The 10330-nt window shown below is 37.7% G+C and overlaps 1 long non-coding RNA gene and 2 other non-coding genes across 3 annotated transcripts; all 3 read left to right on the forward strand.

Moving 5' to 3' along the window:
- The first annotated feature begins 5546 nt into the window (after window positions 1-5546).
- LOC149823423 (uncharacterized) lies at window positions 5547-6804 on the forward strand. The gene is made up of 2 exons (XR_016435081.1): window positions 5547-5705; window positions 6528-6804. It is a non-coding gene; the product is annotated as an uncharacterized LOC149823423 (long non-coding RNA).
- A 2779-nt stretch (window positions 6805-9583) lies between these two features.
- On the forward strand, window positions 9584-9678 carry LOC149823424 (small nucleolar RNA snoR1). The gene has a single exon (XR_016438313.1). It is a non-coding gene; the product is annotated as a small nucleolar RNA snoR1 (small nucleolar RNA).
- A 110-nt stretch (window positions 9679-9788) lies between these two features.
- On the forward strand, window positions 9789-9879 carry LOC149823425 (small nucleolar RNA snoR1). Its single transcript, XR_016438311.1, has one exon. It is a non-coding gene; the product is annotated as a small nucleolar RNA snoR1 (small nucleolar RNA).
- The last annotated feature ends 451 nt before the right edge of the window (window positions 9880-10330 follow it).

Below are 10330 nucleotides of genomic sequence, written 5' to 3' on the forward strand. Positions count from 1 at the left end.
GCATGCATCAAAATTCTTGTTATTGTTTGACATAGTATATTGCATGATAAATTTGATATTTTCTTCATCGTCGCATTCTGATTGTTTTTTTCTTAATTCGTTAGGATACTATTCGTAACATCATACGACAGAATGACTGCAAACCGTGAATGGATGTACCGTAGGATAGTGGACAATGAGTTATCGCATGAATATATGGATGGTGTCGATAGTTTTATTGAATTTGCAACGGCGAGTGTCAGTACGGTAGATCCCACAGGTCGGATTAGGTGTCCCTACAAGATTTGTAAGAATAATCGATTTGTAGAACCTCATGGCGTTAGACATCACCTATACAGGAAGGGTTTTGTGAGTGATTATCAGAATTGGGCGTTTCATGGAGAAGAATTTAGAAACGATTTTGATGCACGGGTGAATGTGGTGCACGATAATCCATATACGAATTTGATATTTGATGCTGCAGGAACAGAACTGGGTTCTGCTATGAGTTCTAGTGATGTAAGAACTGTCGTAGATGAAGAATCACCAAACGATGCAGCTAGTAGATTTTATGATTTACTTAAAGATGCTGATGAGCCACTTTGGAACGGTTGTGAGAGTCACACTATCTTGTCTGCAGTTCTTCAACTAATGAATTTGAAGTCCGAGTATAATTTGAGTCAATCATGTTTTGACCGTTTGTGCATGATTGTGAAGAGTATGTTGCCTAAAGATGAGAAATTGCCACAAAATTTCTATCGTGCGAAAGTTATGGTCAACGCTCTAGGTATGGGTTACAAAAAGATTGATGCTTGTCCAAATCACTGCATGTTGTATTTCAAGGAGCAGGAAAACGACATATCATGCCCGTCATGTGGGCATCCTCGGTTCAAGCCAAAGACAAGAGGCAATGGTAGCACGAGATCAAAGGAAGTTTCATACAAGTCGCTCCGCTACTTTCCTATCACTCCTAGATTGCAGCGATTGTATATGTCTTCAAAGACAGCTAAACACATGAGATGGCATGCAAATAAAGTTCGACACGATGAAAACAAGATCACGCATCCTGTTGACGCTGAAGCTTGGAAGCACTTTGATCGTACTCATCAGAACTTCGCAATGGAAGTGCGAAATGTTAGACTCGGTCTATGTACAGATGGATTTAATCCATTTGGGGGTAGATCAACTCCATACTCATGCTGGCCAGTATTTGTAACTCCATACAACCTTCCACCAAGCTTGTGTATGAAACGTCCAAATCTTTTCTTGTCTCTGTTGATCCCTGGTCCGACCTCACCTGGCCAAAATCTTGATGTATATCTAAGGCCATTGATTGATGAATTAAAAGTACTGTGGGATGACGGTGTTACCACGTATGATGCCCACAAAAAACAAAATTTCAACATGAAGGCCGCTGTTCTATGGACAATCAGTGACTTCCCTGCATATGGTATGTTATCTGGTTGGAGCACACATGGGAGGTTGGCTTGTCCGTACTGCATGGAGGATTCCAAAGCTTTTAGATTGAGGCATGGAAGGAAGCCTTGCTGGTTTGATTGCCATCGTCGATTTCTACCCAGCGATCATCCGTTCCGACGTCAAAAGAATGCATTTACAGCAGGCACAACTGAAATGGAAGGTCCATCCTCAAGATTGTCCGGCATAGAGATTTTAAGAAGATTGCGATACTTTCCAGATGTATTAACAGATGCCCGCAGTCCTACACCCTTCCGTGGATTTGGGAAGGAACACAATTGGACGAAAAAATCTATTTTTTGGGAACTACCGTATTGGCCGACCCTATTGATACGACATAATTTGGATGTGATGCATGTAGAGAAAAATGTGTTTGATAATGTGTTCAATACAGTAATGAATATTAAAGGAAAAACGAAGGATAATCCGAAGGCCCGTATGGATTTAAAATTAATATGTAAAAGACCAGAATTGGAACTCAAAGAGTATAATGGCAAAGTACTGAAACCAAAGGCGAAGTACGTGCTCGGACCTGATCAAATAAAACATGTATGTCAATGGTTGAGACAACTGAGATTTCCAGATGGATATGTCTCTAACATTGCTCGGGCTGTGAAGATTGACGATGGACAGTTATATGGGTTGAAGAGCCATGATTGTCATATCTTTATGCAACGATTGATACCCCTAGCATTCCATGATATGTTAGACAAACCTATATGGGGGGTATTGTCTGAGTTGAGCGGATTTTTCAGAACATTGTGCGCATCGGAGGTCATTGTATCAGATGTAAAGAATCTCGAGGACTCTGTCATCACCACTGTTTGTCTGTTAGAAAAGATATTTACGCCATCATTTTTCGATGTTATGGAACATTTGATCATACATTTGCCATATGAACTAAGGGTTGGTGGCCCTGTGCAATATCGATGGATGTACCCATTTGAAAGGTATATGTTTTTTTATATTTGTCTCTTTAATGACAGATATTTAAAATTTGAAATGTATATTCTTGTCAGATGCATGTTCGACCTAAAAAAAAAGGTTCGTAATAAAGCAAGAGTAGAAGGCTCTATTTGTGAGGCGTACACTTTAGAAGAGATTTCAAATTTCTCATCTATGTACTTCGAACCTCATATTTCAACACGTTACACATGCCCGCCCCGTAACGATGATGGAGAACAAGTAACTGTAGCTGACAAGCTGTCGATATTTCAACGACTTGGGCATGCATTTGGTAGTTGCCGATCAAGGCTATTGACAGATCGAGAGCAAGATGCAGCACACATCTATATTCTTTTTAATTGTTCAGCGATCGACCCATACATCGAGTAAGTATATGTATATGCAACTCAATTATAAATCCTTTTATGTTCTATATGTGGATACATGGCTCGGTAATATAAGTATTTGTGGTTTGCAGACGATTTGATCTGGAGTTGCAAAGCAAAGTTTCACATCTCACTAATGCAGAAGTACAAAAAGAACGTGAAACTAAGTTTGTGGAGAGGTTGAAACAGTTGGTAAAGAAGCTAACATAAATTTTGTACTTATAAACAACACTAAGTTACTTAATTGATCGTGATCACAATAATTGTTTATGTCTGTGCGTAGGTTCGCCATGGTGATGTTAAAGATCAAGGAATATGTGATTTAGAAAATGGTCCGACCAAAGTTGTGCAATGCTACGACGGGTATATCGTAAATGGTTATCGATTCCATACAAAAGACTACGGTATAAACAAATCAACGATAAATAGTGGCGTGTGTGTCAAGGGTAGCAGCTACGGTGAAAATGAACATGATTACTACGGTGTTATAGAGGAAATAATGGAGTTGACTTACTTAGGCATGAATAACAGGGTTACGGTATTCAAGTGTCATTGGTTTGATCCAACTGCAACAAGACTCGACAAAGCTTCAGGCATTGTGGAGGTGAATCATAAATCCAGGTTTGGAACATATGAACCATTCATATTAGCCTCGCAAGCTCAACAAGTTTATTATACTTCATATCCGAGTATAAAAAAGTCAGATAGAAATGAATGGTGGGCAGTTTGCAAGGTGAAATCCAAACTATACCCCGAGTATGATCAGTTACAAGAAGATGAGTTAGCTGAAGACAGTGATTACTATCAATCAGATGATGTCTGTGACTTCGCTTATGGTCACGATGTTGCGCATGATATGCATGTCATATCTCCATTGGCTGATGAAACATTCATAGAGGAATGTGATCCAAATGATGTACCAAGTGGATGGGCAAACAATGAAGAAGAAGAAGAAGAAGAAGAAGAAGAAGAAGAAGAAAAAGAAGAAGAAGAAGAAGAAGAAGAAGAAGAAAGTCAAACTAGTGACGAGGAAGAATTCTCAAGCTAGTGAAAAAAATCTTATACTACAAACCTCTATTTAAATGCATTGTAATACTTGATGTGAGTTGTATTGCAATACTTGGTGTGAATGATTAAAAATTTTATTTCAATGTATTGTAATACTTGATACGAATGATTCGAATGCATTGTAATTTATCTGAATGTATTATAATTTATGCAATTAATGAATGATTTGAATTAGTGCAATACTTGATGTCAATGATTTGAATTATTTGAATGCATTGCAATGCTTGATGTGAATGACTTGAATGCATTGTAATACTTGATGTGAATTATTTGAATGTATTGTATGACATATGTTATTTGTTAGAATATGGTTCGTGGAGGTTATAGTGGTCGCTCATCCAGTAGTAGCCAGGCTCAACCTTCATCTTCACGGGCTCCTGTGATAGGTATATCATATAACTAATTAGATGCTTGATTAGTTCAAATGCACATTCTGAGAACTTGGTGTGTATTTTTTTACAGATGATGTTGCGCCTGTACACGACCCACCTACACCAGTTGATCGCACAAGTCAACAGCCAACACAGGAAACAGGGTCTTCACAGGCTGGCACAAGAAGACTCATTCGAATAGTGTATATCGATAATCGACCGTAAGTATTTTGTTTTCAATTATTGCATATCTTTTAAATATTTTATATTGATATTTACTGTGTAACAATTCATGTGCAGCACGAGGTTTGAGCCACAAGAAGTAGTACGGGAGATTAGGAATTCACTTCTTCAACATCTACCAGGACCAGTTGCTCAATGGAAAGAGTACCCAAAGGAGGTATTAGACAGATTGTGGTCCTCATTCATGGTATACAGTTGTTCCTCATAGTTAATGTGTTTCATATTTAATTTATTTAAGCAATGTCTACTAACTTTCTGAAAATATTTGTAGGCTTCGAATCGCTTTGCAACTACGGTGGAAGAAAATGATGCAAGGAAGGTGTGGCAGAAGGTGGCTGCCAATCGATTTGCAGACATGCTGCACACTATGAAGACTGCAGCAAAAAAAGCATCTGGCGTAGTAGATGATCCATTACTGTGGAAGGGCCATGGTCCTATTACTATCAGGAGAGATTACTGGGATGAAATGTGCGATATGTGGGCGGGAGATGCATTTAAAAATCGCTCTGCGAAGGCTTCACAAAATCGATCGAAGATGCCCGAAGCCCATCTACACACAGGTGGATCTAAGACATTTGGGAGCCACCTAAAGAAAATGGTAACTCATCAATATATAATATTAATTTTATAAGTATAGTTGCAAATTTGTGTACTAAATCTTTTGTCATTTAACTTCGCAGGAAGCAGAAAAAGGAGGCAGTGTACCATATAAGGATGTGTTTGTAGAAACACATAAACGGAAGACCACGGGAGTCTTCGTATCAGAGAAGGCGAGAACGACAACGGTATGTATTAATTCTATTAATAATCATTGCAATATATATGCAAGTCATCATAATGTTATCATTAATTATTAATGAATACTTTAAACATTATTTTGTAGGAGGCATATGAGCAACAAATGGTAGAGCGATATGGTGAAGACGCTACTCAGCATCCATCATTTGATCCTACAGCATGGGTGACTGCAGCAGGTGAACCCAAAAAAGGTCGCGTGTTCGGGTTTGGGAGTAATATGAACACTTCACCAGTTATTGGTTCTTCCAGTTACGGCTCACCAACTTCTTGCGCCGACATAAGCTCCAAGCAGCCGACTATTCTTTCCGGTGATGATGTACGCGAGATCATTAATGAATCACTGAATAACTACTTCCAATACACCGTCGCCCCCTTTCTCCGAAATGAGATCAAGGCCGCTGTTCAGGATAGGGGATCTTCGATTCCAGGTCCCTCTCAGGTATAATCACATATATAGTTTTTTTGACTATCTTAAAGCACATCTGAGCATGGTAGAATCACATATAGAGTTTTTCTAGATGCCTTAGAACACATATGAACATGCTATAATCACATATTCAATTTTTTTACTGCCTTAGCACACATATGAGCATGATAGAATCACATATATATATATTTAACTTTTTGTCTGTCTTAGAGCACATATGAGCATGATAGAATCACATATAAAGTTTTTTTGATTGCATTAGAACACATAAGCATGCTATAATCACATATTCAGTTTTTTTACTGCCTAAGAACACATATGAGCATATTATAATCACATATTCTGTTTTTTGACTGCCTTAGCACACATATGAACATGCTATAATAACATATAGAGTTTTTTAACTGCCTTAGAACACATATGAACATGTTATATATCATTTATGATAGAATCACATATAAAATTTTTGGCTTTGCCTGCCTTAGAGCACATATGAGCATGCTATATTCACATATTCAATTTTTTTACTGCCTTAGCACACATACGAGCATGATCGAATCACATATATAGTTTTTTGCCTGCTTTAAAGCACATCTGAGCATGGTAGAATCACATATAGAGTTTTTTTATATGCCTTAGAACACATATGAACATGCTATAATCACATATTCAATTTTTTGACTGCCTTAGCACACATATAAGCATGATAGAATCACATATAGAGTTTTTTTATTGCCTTAGATCACACATGAGCACATGATAGAATCACATATAGTGTGTAATTTATTTCATTATATTTTGTTTATCAATACTGACTGTTCTTTTCTTGTGTAGGCTGCTAGCGATAATCAGGGTAGTGGAGCTGAAGGGACAGATAAAGACAATGAACAAGAAGACGCACAAAATCTTGGCGATGATTAGAGGACTGTGTTGAAGAAGTTCTATTTTTTTTATTTTTCCTAATTGTAATTGTTGAATTGTAAATAATTAAACTTCTTAGTTTTAAGGTGGAACGATTAATTATTATAGATACTTGTTATATGAATTTTTTTGTGTGGTTTGTTTTTTATTTACAGGAAATATAAATTGTACAGGAAATATAAATTGTACAGTTCTCCGTAATTAATTTTTAAATAATTTTTTTTTATTTTTTTTCATTTTTGCGACGGATTAGCGACGGATGATTCCGTCGCTATTCATATTAATCTAGCGACGGCTTAGCGACGGAATTAAATCCGTCGCCACGCCGTGGTCGCCGTTTAGTACCGGCGGATTGGCGACGGAATATAGCGCTCGTTATTCCGTCGCAATTAGCGACGGACTTGGCGACAGAATTATTCCGTCGCCAGTTAGCGTCGAAATATTCGCGACGTAAGCATACTGTCGCCGCGTTGTCGCTAATCCGTCGCTAACATGGTTAGCGACGGATTAGCGACGGATTAGCGACGGAAGGTGGTCGTCGCTAATCTACTGCTCTGTTGTAGTGATTTATCTTGGGACAATATCATTAAAAATATGAGTTTTTTTGCATATCACTTAATTTTTCTTTTTTAATATCTTTATATTTTTTGTCTATTGCTTTACCAAGAATTTGTAGAAGTTTTATGTGAAATAGAAAACTTAAAATGTTAAAAATCCCCATGGCTTGAGCTGGATCCACTTAAATAAGACCACTTATATGTGGTCACACTACAAGAAATCTGTGGATTAGCGACGGCCGCATTCCGTCGCTATTCCATCACCAATCTCTCGCTGTAGAGTTTAGTGACGGCTAGCTGTCATCACAAATTACAAGTCTTTAATTAGCGATGGAACATATTTGTCGCTACTTCCATTGCTAAATTACGATGAATTAGCGAATGCCATGATTGGTCGCAATGCCATCGTTAATCTGCAAAGATTTGGGTTTGCGACATATATGAATCCGTCACTATTGTAGCGGCAGAATTGCGACAGATTAAAATCCGTCGCACAACATCAACCGATTCGGTTTTGCGACGATTAAATATCCACGCTAAATTAAAGACTTATACTAATTAGCGACAGATAAAATCTGTGGCAAAGAATTTAAAAAAAAATTTAAAAATTATTTAAAATATAAATATCGAGAAAAATTTCTCGTGATACAATTTATATATCCTGTGAATAAAAAACAAAGTACACATAAAAAATACATATACAAAGCAACTACAAACAATTTATCGATCCACTATAATCTTCGTCAAGTTCTAATTATTTACAAGTGAACATTTACAACGAGTTTCTTTTGAAACAACAAAAAGGTACAACAAATTCAACACATGAATCTAATCATCGCAAAGATTCTGTACGTCATCTTTTTCATTGTCCCGATTTGCCCCTTCAGCTCCTCTACGCTGATTATCTCCAGCATCCTACAAGAAAAAAGAAAGGTTAGTATTGATAAACAAAATATAATGAAATAAATTATATGCAATGCACCTAAGTTAAGGCAATGAAAGTAACATGAGTGAATTACACATAGTCTAGCTGACAATAAAGTGAAGGATATTAGAAGGAATTCAAATGTGTTCTAAGGCTGACAATTTTTTTTTTTATAATGATTCAATCATGCAAATATGTGTTCTAAGGTTGTCAAAAAACTCTCATAGTGATTCAATCATGCATATATGTGTTCTAAGGTAGTGAAAAAACTTTCATAGTGATGGAATCATGCTTATATGTGTTCTAATGTAGTAAAAAAACTTTGATAGTGATGAAATTATACATATATGTGTTATAAGGCAGTCAAAAACTTTCATAGTGATGAAATCATGCTCATATGTGATGAAATCATGCATATACTAGCTTGAAATCTAACAACATAAAACAAATGACATGAAACTTTCATACCTGACAGGAACCTGCAGACGAAGTTTCCCTATCCCGAAAAAGCTGCACAACTCATTACAGACAACGTCAAAAATTGCTTTATGTAAATAGTCATGCATTGTGTCCTTAACAAGCTGGCGGACACCATCCCAAGAATTAGGCGAGTCAGTCGGATGCTTGGAGCTGATGCTAATGGGAGAACTCTGAGAGCCATGACTGGATGAGGCAACAACTGGTGAGGTGTTCATATTACTCTCAAACTCAAACACACGACCCTTTTTGGGTTCACCTGTTGCAGTCACCCATGCTGCAAGATCAAAAGGCGGCTGCTGAGTGGAGTCATCGCCCACTACAAGAAAATTGTTAATTAGCGACGGAAATTTGCGACGGATTTTTTCCGTCGCTAATTAGCGACAGATTAGCTAGAGATACAATCTATCGCTAATTCGCGACAGATTAGCGAGGAAACAACTTTTATCGCTAATCTGTCGCTACTTAGTGACTGCAATTTTTTGTCGCTAATTCTTATTACAAGAACACCATTTTAGTGATGGATTTAGAGAGGGAACTCTGTCGTCGCTAATCCGTCGCTAATTAGCGACGGCATAGCGACAGAATATATTCTGTCGCTTTTTTGGTATTTTGATTTACGACGGCTTAGCGACGGAATTATTCCGTCGCTAAGCCGTCGCTAAATGTCGCGTAAATCCCTAATCCCATCCCTCTTTCTCTTTTTCCTGTTTCGCTGTCTTGCTCCCGCCCGCCGCCCGTCGGCTCTTGCCACCGCTCGGCCGTCGCCGCTCGCCAGCCGCCGCTCCCCGTCCACCGCTCGCCAGCCGCCGCTCCCCGTCCACCGCTCGCCAGCCGCCGCTCGCCAGCTGCCGCTCCCCGTCAGCCTCCCGCCACCGCCCGGCGACGCGCATGTAATCATTTGCATCTGCATTTTCTTCTTCTTCTTCTTCTTCTTCCTTCGATTCCTCATCTGCATTTTTGCTTCCTCCGAAACTATCTTTTTATGATTATGTCTTCTTTTTCATTTTTTCCATGATGTTCAATGCTTCTTCTGACACCTCTTGTACGAGAACAACTTTCAAAGCTTGTTCTTTGAGCAGAGATAAGCAAACTGTTCTGAGCGATTTCCTCCATTTCTGTTATTTTTTGCATTTTGTTTTATGGTTTTCATGTGACATCTTTCTTACATTATCTCCCACTATTTTTCTATATATTTTTATTTATTTATGTTATGTCCATGATGATTATTTCTTCTTCTGACACCTCTTGTATGAAAACTATCTCTTGAAGTTGTTCCTTGAGCACATGCAAGCGACTATCTGACCTATTTTCTATAATCTTTTTGAGGTTTTAACCGAATTACCAGTTTGTTTTCCAAGTGTTATTATTTGGAATATTTGTTTGGGCTAATGTTTGTTGGATGGGAAGATGTAACATCTTGTGCCATGTTTGTGTTAAGAAAAGGATTTTTGTCATTATTTTCCTTCTATTTAGTTTAATTTTCCTTTCCCTTTATTTCTTTTAATGATTGGGGAAACAAAGAGCATGATAGAAAAATATGAGTTTTAAAAGATTTTGATTGAGAAAATGGGAACAGAGAAATCCTAAAGAGAGTATATCATTATCCCATTTTTAATTGGTTGTGGTTTAGTTTATTGTATATTTTGCAAATGGTTTCTTAGTGTGTCTCTCTTTTTTATAATCTGTTAGGCAAGTGGTTGTTTAGTATTTCTCTGTACTGGTTTATGAAATTTTTGTTTTGTCACCTCTTGTAT

This window comes from Nuphar pumila, chromosome 10, assembly GCF_984573655.1.
Source record: "Nuphar pumila chromosome 10, dmNupPumi1.hap1.1, whole genome shotgun sequence".
In the NCBI taxonomy this organism is placed as follows: Eukaryota; Viridiplantae; Streptophyta; class Magnoliopsida; order Nymphaeales; family Nymphaeaceae; genus Nuphar; species Nuphar pumila.